Source organism: Gallus gallus, chromosome 3, assembly GCF_016699485.2.
Source record: "Gallus gallus isolate bGalGal1 chromosome 3, bGalGal1.mat.broiler.GRCg7b, whole genome shotgun sequence".
Lineage (NCBI taxonomy): Eukaryota > Metazoa > Chordata > Aves > Galliformes > Phasianidae > Gallus > Gallus gallus.
The window spans coordinates 26,561,918-26,578,865 of record NC_052534.1 but is presented as its reverse complement, the minus strand read 5'-3'; the positions used below and the strand labels follow the sequence as shown (position 1 = coordinate 26,578,865).

Sequence of the window (16,948 nt, the reverse complement as noted above, 5' to 3'; positions counted from 1 at the left end):
TCTTTTTTTTTTCACTGCTGTTCTTCATTGTATATTTCTTGGGTATTTTAAGACCAGCATGGCTGCCAACTACTAACATCTGCTCGAGAAAATTTCTTTCAAACAATAACAAAAAATTGGGCGGATGAAACAGAGGGGGATCTCTGCTGTTTCCCAAGTCCTTCCTTTCTCATCAGGTACAAGTCAAGAAAACAAGAAAATGAAGCACCATAAATGACACTTGCCATTGTCTCATTTGACACTTTTAGCAGAGGACATACATTTTATGGTTTTCAGTTGTCTTTGCATGACACAACGACCCATTTTGTTGCAGAGGATCTCTACTGGGGGCAAATCAGTGCATGTGGGTTCATTAAGCATGTTTTCTCTGGAATATATGATTGTTTTGGTTCCCCCTCCTCAGGATACCAACAAACGCTGCTGTGCCTCACAGCAGTATGAATCAGTAGGGTCTTAGGACCTTCCAATTTTGCAGGCACAAGCAGAGAACAACAACAACAAAGAACTGACACAAATTTTTCACACAAGGTAAAAATACCTCAAAACAAACATCTTTGCTACAAAGGGTTGCGTTCTGATCTTAGAAAATGCATGAAATAGGAGTAATTCCATAGAAGAGAAGAAAATGATGATGTGCTTCCTGTAGAATTGAGAAGTTTGGTCCTCTGAATACATTAAATGTACAATAGCCCCTCAGCTTCTGTTACTTCCCTGTACTGCTTCACCGGCAGCCTGGACCCCATGGGATCCCACTTCTTGCTTTTCCAAACTACAAGTGCCTCTCAGACACTTCCTCCTCTCTGGCACCTTTTCACCTCATTTTCCCTGACCCCCACATGCCCACTCAGAGAGAGTCTTTACTTGATGTTATACAACTGCAGGATGTCTCTCTTCCAAAAACAATTATGTTGGTATATTTGAAACAAACAAACAAACAACAACAAAAAAAACTAACCCACAATAATTCATTTAATATTTAGGATGTCTTTCAAATAAACACATGATGCAAGCCAAAGAAACCCCTTCCAAACAATTGAAAGTTCCTATGCAGCTGACACGGATTTTACCTGTGTAAGTGGAAAGGTGAACCACGACACTGCACGGTAAAGCATAGCTTTGTTTGTATAAACCTATGGGAAAAAAAAAATAAAAAATAAAACATACCTCTTTTTCTATGTCAACATTGAGTTGCAGTACTTACCCTGAAGATCAGAACAGATCCTTGAGTAAATACATAATTAGAAAATTTTACAAAATGCATTCAATTTACTTCAGAGACATGAACAATCCCACAGAAGCCTTTCTGGTCTGTCAGCTGCGTAAATACCTACAATTACATATTGTTTCTTTTACTAGACAAGACATGTTATGTAACTACAGGAAAAGAGCAGTCCCAGCCCCAGTCAATATATTCATTTGATGCTTATATAGCATTTCATTAATATTTTGAAATTATTGGATCTCAGATCTTTTTATCATCAAAAGACAAATGACATCTTCCCATCAGGATCAACCTGAGACGTCACGCTTTTTAAATACTGTTATTCTCCCAACTTCTGTTTCTTAGAATATCTTAACACTGACTGAGCTGATGCGTTTAAAATTACTAGGGAAAAGTCATTTTTCAGCTGTCACTTTGCCAAGATTCACTGTGAAATGTGTTTTTATAACTCCATTATGAAACTCTGAAAGTAGGGAGAAAAGGGAGAAAATGCTGGGGGGGAAGATGGGCTGCAGCTCCAGCCCAGCAGGGCAGCTCACTGTGGCAATGATTTACCTGGGCCTGCACCTGGGTACGAGTTGAAGGACTGGGAAAGAACCATGACAGAGGCTTTTGCTGCACTGTGTTTGCCACACAGCGTCTACCTGTGTTTCATAACAGCAGTGACGATCTTGAACAGCAGCAATCACAATTTTGTTAGAATGCTCTGTGACACAGCTATTCCCTTTCACGCTGAATGCAGTCTGAGGTAAGGTACGATGAAGAGTCAGCACCTACAATACTGAGTCACCAGTCACACCTATGGATTGTCACTCTCACTTTTTCACAAATCCATACATGCATTTGAAAAAGCAAACTATTTTACTGTGTAAATCACCTTGAAATTATTGGATCCCAGGTCTTTTTTTTAATAAAAAACATATGACACCTCTACATCAGTGGTCAGAAAAGCCACTGTTTGCCTTGTCTCTTAACTTTAAACTTCAAAAACTAGATCGCTGTCTCATAATCCTATTGATGTATTACAATGAGAAGAACAAGCAGTTATGAAAAATTTACTGTTTCTTGCTATATACCACTGCTTCATTATTGCTAGCTGTGGAACTTGGACCAACTTGGTGTAGAGAACAGATTTTCCAACAGGTAATTGACTTCAAGAGAACGCCTGAAATAATTCTAGCTGGCTGTTACACTGAGAATGAGTCTCCATTAATTAATCACTTCTGGGGGAATTTTTCTTTCTGAATAAACTCATTATTTTTAAGCACATGACATCTGTCTGCATAAACAGGCTCTAGAACTGTGATTTAAAATGTGTGCTTACCACAGGCATGGCATACCAATGGTAGCACAGCCTCCTCTGCAGTTCTGAAGTGGCTTCATCTTCTGATTAGAAGGAAAAAGAGGAAGGGAAGTGAACCAATTTGTGATTTCACCCACTTATTATCAGGATATAGTTACTTACGTGACTGTTGCATCTGAAGACACAAGGAAACATTGGCTGTGTATCCACAGAGACTGAAGGTTTTTCACACAGAACAGAATCATACCCAAAGAGGACAAAGCCCAAGCAAATCCAAAACAAGATACAACAAATCAGGTTTTTCTAACGCAGAGATACTCCCTCAGGTTCCACTGCACAAGTTCAGTGACAGTCATTCAAAATTTACTTCACTTTAAGCTGGCTTTCACAGCCTGAGGCTTGGGCAGATGTTCTCTTCCAAATCTGGTTTTACCATCTGAAGATATTACTACCCACGTTGCTAACAAGAGGTTATAATCTCCCAGCTAATTTTATCTGAAGTAGATTGAGATTTCTCATCAACAGAGCTGAGTGGAAATCTGCTTCCAGTTGAGAAGTTGATTTATCTAAAACCTTTAAAACAAATTCATTTCTCTAGTAAAATAACCACACAGTGTCAAATAACAATGTCTGCCTGCAAGTCTAATAAAAAAAGCCAAAGAAAGTAATTTTCCTTACAATGAATTATTAAATGTGTAACTACCTGACATGGAGAGAGGGATTAGTCCTAGTACTTGTTGCCACAAAATGCTGTGGTTTGCAAAAAAATTAACATGCAATTCAAGAGATGCAATGTGTTGTTGGAGTGTGGATCCATTGTTCGCTGGACCATGGTGGCCCAGATGCTGAGGTTAAAACCTCTGGCTATTGAAAGGTTGTACACATTCTGTAAACATTTGTTGCTTGACTCAGTCACCTACAGAGCATTGGTCTGGTCCAGCAGGGCCATTTTAATCCTGCCAGTGTTGCTCCAAATCAGTTTTTTAGAAGTACCAGTAAGCAAGTAGTGGCTTTGAACTCAACCTGGATCCCTTGGCTTCCATCTTTCTTCTCTCTCCTTTTTTCTAGTCTTCCTACAAAGAAGGAATTCAGACTGAAATAACCTCCCACACCAGGCTGAATTCAGCTCCGGGTATTCTGTTCCAAAAACCCATCCTTGCCAGTTCGACAGAGAATAATCACCATTAGTTTCAGAAGTGTTGTGCTTCAGTGGAAGCATTCAAAGTCACACAGGTACCTTCCCTGCCCAGTGTGCCAGCTCACAACAGGCAGTAGTGCACAGAAAAAACGGAATCATCGGGGCTGGAAAAGATCACTAATTTCATCTAGCATGTGGTTGGCTGTGCATATAGCCCCTACAGGGACTAGGGGACATGCAGAGCTCTTAATCTACCAGCTGCAAGTAGGCATGAAGACATGAAAAACAGAAAACCAAACCACAACCAAAACCAGTCTTTGCTTCAAGTATTAACATGAAGCTCCAGAACATACAATTGGACAAAACACTAAGACAGTTATATTTTTAGGGGTTCCATATCACCCTATGGTGTTTTAGTGGTGGCATTTCTCCAGGCACTCCACCTCAGCACCTCCCCTCTCGTGCAGCTAATCACAAGCATTGTGGGCCTGAGCCAGTGGTGGAACTGCCCCATTGGCAGCCCTAGCAGCCCCCAAGCCAATGAACAGCATGTAGAAAGAGCTGCAGCTGCAGCTTTGGCTGCACTTCACTCAGGAGGTATGCACTCACCATTCCAAAACATCAAGTACTTTACCGACCTTGTTAAAGTACCAGCTAAAAAAGAAAAAGGGGGAAATAAAGAAAATAAAATTCATTAAGTTCATTTAAACTTTTCTCAGTCATTTGGGAAGCTCCAGTCTTCACAAAAACAATGCATCCAACAGACTTGCCACCTAATTTGAATGTGTCTGCACAAGACGAAAATTCAAACCTTTCCTACTTGAGCAATCAATCAAAGTGAAGCTAAAATTACAGTTTAACAAGCAGGTATGCATGTTTTACTTAGCAAATGAGGCAAGCAGGGCACATTATTTTTAGTCACATTTATGAGGAAAAGAGTGAAAAATAGAAGGAGGAAGGAAGGAAAAACTGTCTCTTTGCTTGGCTCAGGCTTCTGATCTGACACTGGCAACATTTGGGTATGACCCTAATAGCATTCAAGCCATCTCTTGGACTATTGCTGTACACATCATTAAACCATGATTTAAAAATATATATATGAGCTATAAAAGAGTGATTGAAACCACCCCAAAACTTACAAATTACTTGTAAGCTGCTTTACTAGGTGAGCCCAGTGGGCCAGGATGACCATAAAACACTGCTTTCCCATGTAGATGCTCGCCAAACTGGAATATCCATCAACATGACTTTCATCTAAACCCACAGAGAACTTCTGAATTACAAAATCTGGACCAGCAACAAGCTGCTTTTCTCTCTCAAACTATGGAAACAATTTGCCCAAACATAGTCATTGTGTGGTGCCCCCAGCACCACACAACAGCATGCCAGTTGCAGCACCACTGATCTGACTGCAGTTTTGGCCATCAAACCCACAGACAGCCATGTTTCCATTCCCTGCACTGTGTCAGCAAAACAGCTTCCCATAATGCTGGATGATGAAAGAAGACATCTAATTTATCTTGCAGGTGCGCTGAATTAATTGCTGAACATATTAATGAAAGTCACAAATACATTACAGCACACCACAGAATGCTTGTGGAACAACTTGCCCACTTGCAAGAGAGCTCAGAGCCAAGCATCTATGTGATCTCTGACAAAAGCCCCCAGCTCCAGCAGTAGCATGGTTGCTGTTGTGTGTCTTTTCCCAAGGCTGCTTGACAAAAGTAGGCCTTCCATCCCCAGGACTCAGGTCCTTGAAGACCATGACTGTGGATGCCAGAGTTCTGCCATGACCTCATTCTTTGGCACGCTTTCTCCCAGTTCCCAGTCCTCTGCCTTAGCTAAAGCTCGTCCACCCATGGCAGCTGAATTTTCAGGTCACAAAAGCATTTTTGCTACATTTTGATTTAAACTAGAATTGTTTTGGTAAACTTCTCATTGTAAGTAATGCAAGATTGTTTTCTCAGAAAGATGTGGCAAAAACCTGTTTGCCAAAGATGAGGTCACCTGTGACATATAAGCTTTTTCTCAAAGTAAAACAGTTAATTTGCTAATATGAAATGGAAAAGAAAAAAAAAACTCAAAGGTGCTGCTTAATTAAATTTCAGAATAATCAGCCAGAGTTGGAAGCAAAGGTGTACCAGTTTCACAATACCAGAATTTTCTGCATGCTTTTCCTGCTGGCTTGATGAATATCAGGGCAGGGATTCTCTTTTCCTTTTCATATTTTTCTCTCCGAAAGGAATCATCTTATCCAAAATGGCAGATAGTAGCTCACTGATGAGGGAAAAGAAACATCAGTAGTGAGGAGTCAACATTCTGGCACGAGTACGGGATTGAAACAAGAAGTTTTTTTGTATTACTCCTTAGCCCATCCTGTGATGTGACTCATTAGTGATTTCATGGCTCATCGGGATATTTTGGTCAGTCTTTTAATTTTAAGAACAGTCTGATCTGTTTTTCCATTTCTTTCAGGTTGTACACTACATTTTCTTGCTGCTTCTATCACTCTCCTCTGTGCTGGAGGCACTTTGGGTTCAGGACAGCAATTAGTGGGGAAAAAGCCAAAATGAATACCTTCGATGATCTTTTGTCCTCCAGCAGGAATCATCTCAAAACATCCATTAAAGGTTGGATTTCTGTATGGCTGTGGTCCCATGGCATGAGCAGGATAAGCAGGGCACAAGGATCCAACTAGTAAGAGCCTGGAGTATGCCTAGGTTGTCATCCATGAAGAGGGCCCATGAAAGGCAGAAACAGGAGTGGGCTGAATCTCAGCTCAGAGCACAGACAACTTTACTGAAGTGCAGTGCATCAGGTGGGTGCTCGCTGATTCTGATGATTTATTTATTCATTTATTTTTAGCTCAGAGCAACAGTGATGGAGAAATTTTAGCCACAACTGGCAAATCTCCTGGAAAAAAAAAACAACTTGTCCTTTAGGGGCTGGTAAAAACAGGTCCTCTCCCCAACCAAAGCAACTCAGCAAGCAAACAGGGGTGAAACAGGAAATGTCAAGAGTAAAGTCAGAGGTAGGAGTTGTTAGGGAACGGAAAAGTAGGACCAAAGAGCAGAGTAAACCATCTGAAATAAAGTCATAGACACCCATTATGCAACCCTGGATCTATCCAAGCACCATATTTTAAATCATCATTATTTTCTGAAAACCAGTGAGCTCATTGCCGGGATAACTTTGGCAGTGATTCTCACTGCTTCATGAGCCTTTTTTTTCCCCTCTGTTTCCTTTGTGAGGGAATAAAATGAAAGCAATCAGGGTCTGGGCATGAAGGATGAGGAAGGGACTGTTGATAGCTTGAAGAGAATCAAGACATGATGCTCAGACAAAATAAAGGTTCAATGTGGAAGAAGAGCAAAGGCAGAAAAAGAGCAGGCTGTTGGACACAGCAGGAGTACCCTAAGGTGTATGCGTACAAGAATCGCAGGTGCTGGCGAAAAAGTGTTTGACTTGAGTTTTGGAGATGGATCAGCCCAGGACACACCAGTTCTAGAGGGAAGCATTCCCCATAAAACACCTGTGCTGGTACAAGGACCAACATGGAGGCTGCCTTGGGATTTTCTGGCTGAACTGAGCGCTCATGGTTGCAGGGAAATCCTGTAGCTAAGCAGTTCCAACCACATACTTTAATATTAATTGCATGTGTGCATTTCCTCTAGCATGTTTATCAGCCTGGAAAATTAAGAGATGAGGAAAACAAGTAATGCCATGCCATGCTCCACTGGTTCTTCCCGCTTAACATGGAGTGTCACCAAAGCCAGCTGCAATGTACTCAGAAAAGAAAAACTGGGCAGTTGCTCTTTCCACTGCAACCATGCTCATTTGTGCCCACTAAAAATACTATCTCTGATACCACTAGAGCAGTTTACTTGAACTGTCATGAACCATTGACATGAACTCATCTCAGCTGGAAAGCGATCTGTCCCTCAGGAAACAAGGCTACCACAGAAAAGGGTTTTTGCCTTTCTGCCCTAGCTAGACCGTTACTGTTGGATGTTTGCACACACTCCAGAATAAGCACCATTGTAACTAGTTTCCTTCATATCATGGACCCTGGTAGTCAACACTCCCGCTCTCTGCCCTCCTTTTATCATATTCCTTTTTCCAAGTTGTAACCACTTGTTCTTAATTGACCCCAGTGTCTTTGTAGAGCCAAAAGATTTTTGAATATTTTGAGCAAAATTTTTGGTCTATTTCCAAAGTGGGAGCTATTGTTTGAGATTTTATGCCCATAACATCTTTGCATGAGCAATGCTGAACCGTACACCATGGAGCATGGACCTGATATTTGTTACTGTGATGGCTTTTACATCTAAAGAGTTAGAATTTCCACAACGATCTCCCCTAAATCTGAAGTATTTGGGGAGGGGAGGAGAGGAGAGGAGATGAAGAAGAATAGAAAGAAACTACACAACCAAAAAAATCCTTCTTTAGTAGTTTAAACATGCTCAATAGAAGGTTCTAGTACAAATCCGTCTCCCAAAACTTCATCTGCATTCAGCAAGTTTTCACTTTCTTTGATACTCTCGAGAGGTTTTACAAGCACACATGAAGCCAGTATCACTAATAGAATATGAAGCAACTAAGAGCATAAAACCAACCAGTTCCACACCGTACTTCCAGCAGCACAGAAGTTAAACAGGCATGGATGAAGCTGAGAACAGGTACCAGTTGTTGGGACGCAAGACAACAGGCTTCAGAGGGAAACTGGCATGCCTGGATTGGGAAAGAGTGTCAGGAGGAACACAAAGAAAAAATGCAATGAATTTTCTGAATTGGTACTTCAGACTTTTCAAACATTATGCAAACATTAACTGATGGTATTATCTTGAAGGCAAACTCCAGATGATGACAGGGTAAGCAAAGAAATGAGCTCAGAGAAATATGTAGCCAGCAAAAGGAGAAAGGAATTTGCTCTGAAGAGTTCAGTTGGTCATGCAGGTTCAACCAGCTGTGGTACATGCCTTCTGGGAACCTGCTGAGGAGTTCAGCACAGAGGTGGAAGTTTATGGGCCAAGAAGCCAGGCTCCTTTGTCAGCTACTGGAACAAACGAGCTTCACATTTTAAGAGTAACCAGAAGATACTGAACAAGGAGAGTGATGAAGCTTTGATCTGCCATAGAAAGTATAGCCAAATGACCCGTTTGGTCTGCTGTCCTGAAAATACCTACCCTGAACTATGCTGAGATAATCTGACAGCATTAATACCGGAATAGCATTTTCCCTCCCAACAGTTGTAGAAGGAAAGTTCTGTCACTGGGGTGCTGAAGCAATGGGAAGCGTCACTGTTCTTTGCTCCCCATCATTAGCGGGCTCCTGTGTAGCACTGGTGTTTCTTCCCATAGAAGTCTCTTTCTCCTCCCCTTTCTCTGACAAGAATTTTCTATCTATTAGATGAACAGCACTTCAGTGGAGCGTGAATAATTTGTCTGCACACTATGTTGTCAAAAGAAGCATGTGCAGGTCGGAGGAAGGGAGGAACAATACTCATGGAATGATAATCTCAACACCAACAGGAAGGAAGGGTAGATTAATCTGTTAAAACATTATACTTGGAGCTGAACTCAGTTTAAAAAAAAAAACAAACCTTCTGCTTTGGCTTACTCTCACTAATTCTATGGTTTCACAGGTGAAGTCCACATTTTGTAGAGGTGTCTGCAAAAAGTACTTTGCTTCCACACCCATTTTGTGATGGCTATGAAAGAAGGCAGGGTGATGGAGAACAGTCTGGGAGGAAACGCAGATTTATTTCTATAGAGAGTAATAGAGAGAGCTGTGCAGTAACTGATCTGTCAGCCTGACAGCAGCCCTGGAAAGGCAGAATGGGAGAAAGATGTATTTCAGGTTGGCCTAAGCTTATTTTCAAGCTTTTCTTGCCAAAAGAGAAAAAAAAGAAAAAAAAAGAAAAAAAAAACCCCTCTGAAAAACATGAGAAATTCAGTCAGGAATAGAAGCCTGGAGCTGCGCTCCAAACTGTGACTGCTGAGCAGAGCTGCCACACTGTCAGCTTTTGGCTTCCTGCCTAATGGCCATAAGAAAGAATTTATAGGGAAAACCATCGCTAATACAAATCATATTTTAAATGTTTGATCAGCAATTACATTCTGACTTCTCAAGAACTGACAACTAATTCACGCTCTGTACCAACAAACTCAATGTTATTAAAAACATTCCAGGCCAACAATACTAATAATGTCACCAACATGGTTTCTGTCGTGCCAAGAATTATATTAAAAAGAAACCCATGCATAGCAAGGAACAAGAAACATATGTAGGTGATTTATACATGCACAACTGTTTGGAGGAGGTTTGTTTTCTTTCGTGATGTCTTCAGCCATGAATCTATGGGAGATGAGCACAAGTATCAAAATCACAAAGAAACGTTTAAGAAATGTTTAGATGTTTAGCTGGTTCATGCAACCACCTCAACAACAAGATGGCTCAAGAGACACAGTGAGGACAGGCCATGCCCAAGATGCTCTCATGCCCAGGGGGCAGCTGTGAGTACAGGAGATGCAAGCCTTCCTGCTGTGGTGACAAAGCCTGGTTTTGGTGCTCATCATTCTGTAAAGTCTGTGGAGCAACACAGCAGAGATTCTGGGAGCTCAGGATTGGCTCTCAAGTCTCACTACCAATGCCGAAACCAAATAACAGAAACCACTAAAAGCTGCAACAGTTTTTCTGCTTACAAACATGGCTTAAAATACACCCAGAGGCAGGACATCCCACTTGAAAGCACCTCTGAGCTCACTTTATAAAGGCCTGCCCTCTCTCTCTGCCCCAGGTAGAGCATGCAGTAAGCTCCTGAAGGCTTTGGCAAACACAGCATCCCGAGTCAAACATGGTGTCATGAGTGCTACTTGTGATGGACACAGAGACCTCAGGCACTGCTTTGTCCTGCCTAGTACTGCATGCCTGTGGCTTTTGTCAGCTTCACAACGAACTGCTGGTGCACTCTCAGACACTTCTAGTTTGGACATGTGTTTTGTGAAAGCCCCCAGCCCAATCAGCTTCCTCTAAACACTTGTTGTAGGACTGGCAACTTCAGGAGTTCCCTGTTCTACAGGGTAGAAGCTCCACTGCCCTCAGCTCCTCCTGCTCCATGCCATAGGCTTTGCCCATCTCCTTGGGAAAACTCAGCACCACACATTCTTTGTTCAAAAGCAGTCACCTCCTCTTACCTTGGCCTTCACGTAGCAGAGTCCTCATGTGGAAAAGCAGAGGCAGAGGAGAAAGCAGTATGATGCAGGCAAGTGTGATAAGTGCACCAAGCACCCTGGCTGCCTCCCATTAAGTGCAATTTCTCCCCTTTGTGATGATTCCATCCTTGCTGGCTGCTGCCCCTCTTTTAGGATCACAGAATACCTTGAGTTGGAAAGAATCCTCCAGAACCTTCACCATCTTCTTAGCCCTCCTCTGGATGCTCTCTAGGAGTTTTATGGAGATAAGAGATGTCTGTGAACCTGCTGAACACCAAAGGAAACAAACATAAACAATACAGGGCTGAGGCTTTATAAAAAGACATATAACTGTAAAGATGTCTGCATTTTCTTAATATCAGTAGTAAACAAACCTTAGAAAATATAAGTTTTAAAGAATAATCTGCCTCTTTACAAGTTCACTAGTTATAGCTTGAAGCTCAAGATTTAAGAGCTTGCTTAACATTAAGATGATGAATCAACTAACAGAAATGCAAAAGCAGCACACGGCAATTCAGAGGAATAACGTATGTTGTATTCAGGTGACACTGGGTAAGACTCAAAGGTAATAAGCTCCCAGCTGTTGACTGGAGGGAAGCAAAGCTCCAGGTGCTGCTGGAGAGATAAGAGGAGAGTGTCACAGTCTGACACAGGAGGAAATTATAAGGGTTAGAAAACTAACAGTACAGGAAACATGTTCCAGTACCCTTCCCTACGCCTCCTTCCCCCAGCGGTGATGCCAGTGGTATGTTTCATAGCCAGATGTATGCTTCAGCTGAAGGGCCTGAGCTGCCATCTGAACAATTTCCAGCAGAACGTGCAGCTGCCGGAGGACATGTCTTAATAAATAAATAATTCATTAACTTTGACTAATGCAACCAGATAGGTGGTTCAGCAAGCCCTTTGTTTGCAATTAATGCGACATGGCACCTGTTTAAATGACTTACATCAGAGATCACATCCCCATACACTGCTAAACCAATTGCACTCTACTGTAACTCTTGGAGCCACATCTTCCACATGAGATAAAGTGAAGAGTGGGAAAAAAAAGTCTGCATTGTCCCCATGAGTAATTACAAATTTACATCACCTCCAAAGGATGCCTGTTTGTGTCTGGAGGAACACAGCCTGAAGTCCACTTCTTCCAGGTTACAAAATGGGGCATTTGCTGTTTTTACATGTTAAGAAAAATAATTTTTGTGACATTTACTGTTATTTTGATCTCTTCAGGTCCTTCTTCTTTGTTCCTGAGCTGACCTGCTTACTCCGAGTTCACTTGCTGGCCAGTTAAGCAAAAGCAGGAGAGCAAACCACACACCCTCACTGCAAAAAGAGAAAGTAAACTCTCAGTTTTCTCAATGCAACTGAAGTAGTGGGGCTCAGTACAAAAGTATGCTGCCAATGCCCCATACCCAATCTGTGCTATGATTTCTGCAGCTAAGTAAGCTATCCACAGTTTTTAAGAAAAGAAGAGCATGATTTTATCATTTCCAATATCCACTTAAATACACAGCATGTACATTTCTCAATAAACAGCAACTTTATGGCTCTTTCCTAACACCTGCCCACCTAGAATGAAAAATATCTTTCTCATGTATGTCTCTATGTCTGTTCTCCTTTGCACTTCACAAGAACAAAAAAATAAACTGTCCAGTTTGCTGCACGTGGTGTTCAAACAGGTGTTTGCAGGGTGAAACACAGTGATCTCATATGCGCAAGTCCTTCCAAGGAGCACCTACACTGCGTCAGCTTCAGGTGGTGGTGAATGATATTTTCTGCCAAGCCACAGAGCACACCCACAGTCTGCAATAGTTTAGGGTCTTGTACATTTAGGACAGCTTTAGCTTACCCAGGTTTGGTGCTTATGTCTAGGACAACAGCCTCATGCATGGTGACACCAAGCATCTCAGTGGCCTTGCCTCTTTACACGAGACAAACACTCAACAGGAGGCTGGGGGCCAAACCAGATGTAACATTTGGTCCCCAGGGCTTGTGCTTTGGTGGTAGAGACATTCAGGTAGACTTTCTCAAGTCAGAACCATAAAGCAAAGCCGTGGTTTGGACTCAGGGATCTGCTCTATAAGTTTAATAGCAACAGTGGACTGGCTTTCACATTGATAAAAACTGATGAGGCCTCAGGATCTTAAGCAAACATCTCTCAAACCACCTTGTCACATAGCAGCTGATTAGTGCCAATCTAAAAGCAGTTCATCAACACTGCATCTCATGGATGTATTCACTCTGGACTTGTGCTGTGGTTTTTTCTGGTGTTTTTTTTTTTTTTTTTTTTTTTCAGTATTCGTTAGTCACATACAATTTTCCTGCATGAGCTGAAAAGCCAAGGTAAAAAAGTAATATTCAGAATCACAATGCACTTCCTTTACACATTTTTGCATTAATAGTGAGTTTGAAAAGGTCAACACAAGATAAGATTTTTGGACATAATTGTTTAAGGCAGTCTCCAAATGTGTTTCATTTCTCTAAGATGGTTATGCAAGAAGCTAGATACTTACTGATGTCCACACCAATGTTTTCATCTGAGTATCTTCCCTTTAGTTGCTGTGTGTGTTATGTATACATTTTATTCCAATGCATACTCTTCCATTACTGTGAGATCATTTTAAAGTCACTTTTATTGCTGTTCCAAGCTCAACCCTGTAAATCAATGTCCCAGGAAAAGACCCAATTCACATTCTTTGTGTTAACGCTGTCACTGTTTCTGCTCCTGACAGGATGTCAATTTCTTTAGGCCTTCAAATACTCTGCATTTGCACTAGGATTTTGAATAGATACTTTAACATAGGGTTCACTGCACAATATGTTGCACAGACTTTATGCAAAAGTTAGTTTCTACATGGCCTAAAGCCTGGCAGAAAGCCAACTGCAGTATCTGAGCTCTGTTTCACAGAAACCTGAAGTCCCTTTTTATGCTTGGGTTTGAATGGATTAATTCTACCTCTAGCACAGCTTGATATATCTTCTGGTATCCCCAGACTGAGGTTTTTCAATTTTTACTAAAAATGATGCAGCCTACTTTTCTCCTCAGGATTTATAATTGTAGTATGGAACAGATTATTCACTTTGATGATTTTCTTTAAAAAACTCCTAGGCAGTGGAACATGAAACAATAGAAGCAAGCCAATGAAAGCATAACTCCATTCATCTTCAGCCAAATAGCCTCTAGACCCAAACTACTAAGGAATGCCCAGTCAGCGATCCCCTGTACTGCAGAAAGGAAGTCATTAAATGAGAGCCTTTAAAAGGATCAATAACAACACGCAGAGAAGAGAATGGAATTAGTCATCATTTTATCAAAATACTCGTATGCTTGTCTCTAGGGCTTCTAAGAGGTACATGACTGTACGGAAGATGTCATCATGAAAGATTTTATAATAAGAAACCTGAAAAATCTGTTCCTGTTACTTGTCACAGGCAGGAAACATTTAACTCCAGTAAAATCCATAGGATGGAAGCATTTGTTCATTTTATCACACACATCAGCTGTATATTGTTCTAGGCAGGGGAGCCCACCAGGGCCTCTAATCTGTCACTGTGTTCAATTAATCCAGCAAGGGGTCACTTCGGCTCATTTCCTTGGTTTTCATCACCTTTCCTTATTTGATGAAACTAAAGCAAAATGTCAGGTACATAGATTCTTAGAAGGACCGAGCTGGACCTCCAAGACTCAGGCCCCCTGATAATGCTCTTTTTGTTTACTTTTGCTCATTTAAAGATGCGGACACTTGAGAAGAATCTTCTGATTTTCATAACGTGTCCCGTATGTATATGTACCCTTGCCTATGCTGTTACACAGTTCTAGGCAAGAATCCATACAAAGTGATCACAGAATGATAGAATTGCTCAGGTTAGAAAAGAACTTCAAGATCATCAAGTCCAGCCACAACCTAACCATACTACCCTAACTCTAACAACCCTGTCCGCAAGACCTCACCAGTTGGGTGACCCCAGTTGGCTGCAGCACCAGGCTTGGAAAGCAAAGTTGGTTCTCAGGCCTAGGACAGTGCTGCCTGGCAAGAACATCTCCTTGTGACCTAGAGGCCAAGCACAACATCAGATGTCTAGTGGGACGCCCATGTCACATTCTACATATATTATAAAGTTATCTCGATTCAACACCCATAGCGTTCAGGGGTCTGTATTAAAAGCCTCTCTTTTTTTTTGTCCATGCCATGTGTGAAGGTTTTAAAACTGCTTTTTGGCAAAATTACAGAAAATGAGTCCTGTAAGGACACATGAACTACTGGAGCTGGGAAAAAAATATCCCTGTGGTTACACAGCTTCCTAAACTTCCCCAGACTGTGGCTGGGAGGAACTGCACAGAAGCTCATTTGTTGCTAACAGTTATCTCCTCACCTGCAATTATAAGCCATTTTTAGAAGCTTTCTTTTCAAAGACAAATAAAGAACTCAAAAAATAAAATTCACCCCACTTACCTGTGCCATTTTGAGCATCTCTAAATCTGTCCACCCTTGCAGGGGAGGTGACTTTGGCACACACATGGAGACTGCATAAGGTGAGAATGTGGATAAGAAAAATAAAGGTCATTTCTCAAGCAAATCCAAGCAAGACCAGACACTTTGCTGCAGTGAATTGAGGTAGAGCCAGTGATTTCAGTCAGTAGCACTTGGCCAACAGACACGGAGTAATGCGTTGTCACTGGTGTCTGGTCCATGAGTCATCTGCCATTATCCCTCAGGCCTGCGCTGAGCTGAAAATAGATATAACAATATGGAGGAAGCAATATAGGAAGAGAGGCAGAAAAATACTGTATATAATTGCCTGCATTATATTACATATGTTCATGCTGACTTCAAGGTCACTTAGGGAAACTTTGGCTGCGTAGATCTCTGACTCCATCAACAATCCTCCTTCAGTTTTAAGAACAATGCAGAGCTCATTATACCACAGACTCTTGCATATATATTGAAGAGACCCCAACAGATATTAAAAAGTATTTTATGATCAAAGTACACATACTGCTCAATAGTCTGTCTGCCAGTTCATGCGTTGCCCCTTCTGTCAGCCATAAGCTTAGTTCCCAGGCCTTGCTCATGAGTCCCATGCCCCTACATTTTTCAGCATACAATGAACATAATTTTACAAGAGCTCTGCATAGCTCTGAGAGTCAGTCTGTGTTGAATCACTTACATTAATAGGGCCAACAGCATTTCTTTGTTTACACACAGTCAAATTAACAAGCGAGACCTTCTGAGTCCCAGCACTTTGGTTTTGACTGCAGAGTTGGCTACATGGACTTCGTCAGCTTGCTCTGTTGTCTGGCCATGAAGGTCTACTCATCTGCTCCAGGAATCCAGTCGGTAACCTTGATACTTTCCTTCCTACCATATTTGCTTAAATGATCTGTAAAATGATAAATGTGAATTTTTTTTTTTTTTTAAAGCTGTTTTGAGAGTAGCTAAAATGTACTTTACAAGCAGCAAATAGTTTTTGCAGGAAGAAAAAATAAGACTTGGACAGACATTAGGCAGTCTTCCAGTCTTCTGTTGAGTAACCAGGTACTGGCACATTGTATACAAAGAATACCCATCTGAGCTGAATTTCATTTATTGGTGAGCTTTGCTTCTGCTAAAGAGGAAAAAGGGAATCTGAGAAAGAGTTAAGAATTTCCTCTCATCTGATTACATCTGACCTTCCATTAGTCACTGAAAATGAAATGGCTCGTAATGGGATCTTGTGGTTTCTATCACTCTAGAAAAGCCATTTTTACGAGGTCACAACTTGATGACTCTGATGAGTCACACCTCATGAAAAAAAAAGCAGATTTGAGAGTGGCCGGCTCTGGTGGTCAGGGGAATGTGAAGGTTCCCCTGTGGACTCCTTCGCCGAGAAACTCTGCCAAGAGCTGGTGTGCTGGTCTCATGGCCAGTTCAGAGCTGCTGGGAATGCTGGCCTCCTCACAGAGGACGATTGAGGCTCATGCACTCCATGCTGCAGAGCACAAGTGGAGTCATATAGTTGAAACTGCAAGGAGAAACGGAGAAGCTGCTCCTCAGCACGTGCTTGGATTTATTTGCAAGCAAGCATATTAG

General features: G+C 41.6%; 2 long non-coding RNA genes across 10 annotated transcripts in view; both read right to left on the bottom strand.

Annotated features, from left to right (window-relative positions):
- The window catches only part of LOC112532217, a 56,946-nt gene extending 45,808 nt beyond the window's left edge, over positions 1-11,138 (bottom strand). For 7 of the 9 annotated variants that reach the window (XR_005858723.1, XR_005858727.1, XR_005858720.1 and 4 more), the window contains exons 1-3: positions 8,280-11,138; positions 6,241-6,576; positions 1,068-5,940 (exon numbers count right to left, since the gene is read on the bottom strand). This is a non-coding gene — a long non-coding RNA (uncharacterized LOC112532217). The remainder of the gene's footprint in view (positions 1-1,067; positions 5,941-6,240; positions 6,577-8,279) is intronic. The other 2 variants (XR_005858724.1, XR_005858721.1) reach the window with 2 other exon arrangements.
- An 833-nt stretch (positions 11,139-11,971) lies between these two features.
- Positions 11,972-16,385, bottom strand: LOC121110336. The gene is made up of 3 exons (XR_005858719.1): positions 16,047-16,385; positions 15,332-15,606; positions 11,972-12,200 (listed from the first exon to the last, which is right to left on the bottom strand). It is a non-coding gene; the product is annotated as an uncharacterized LOC121110336 (long non-coding RNA).
- Positions 16,386-16,948: the final 563 nt, after the last annotated feature.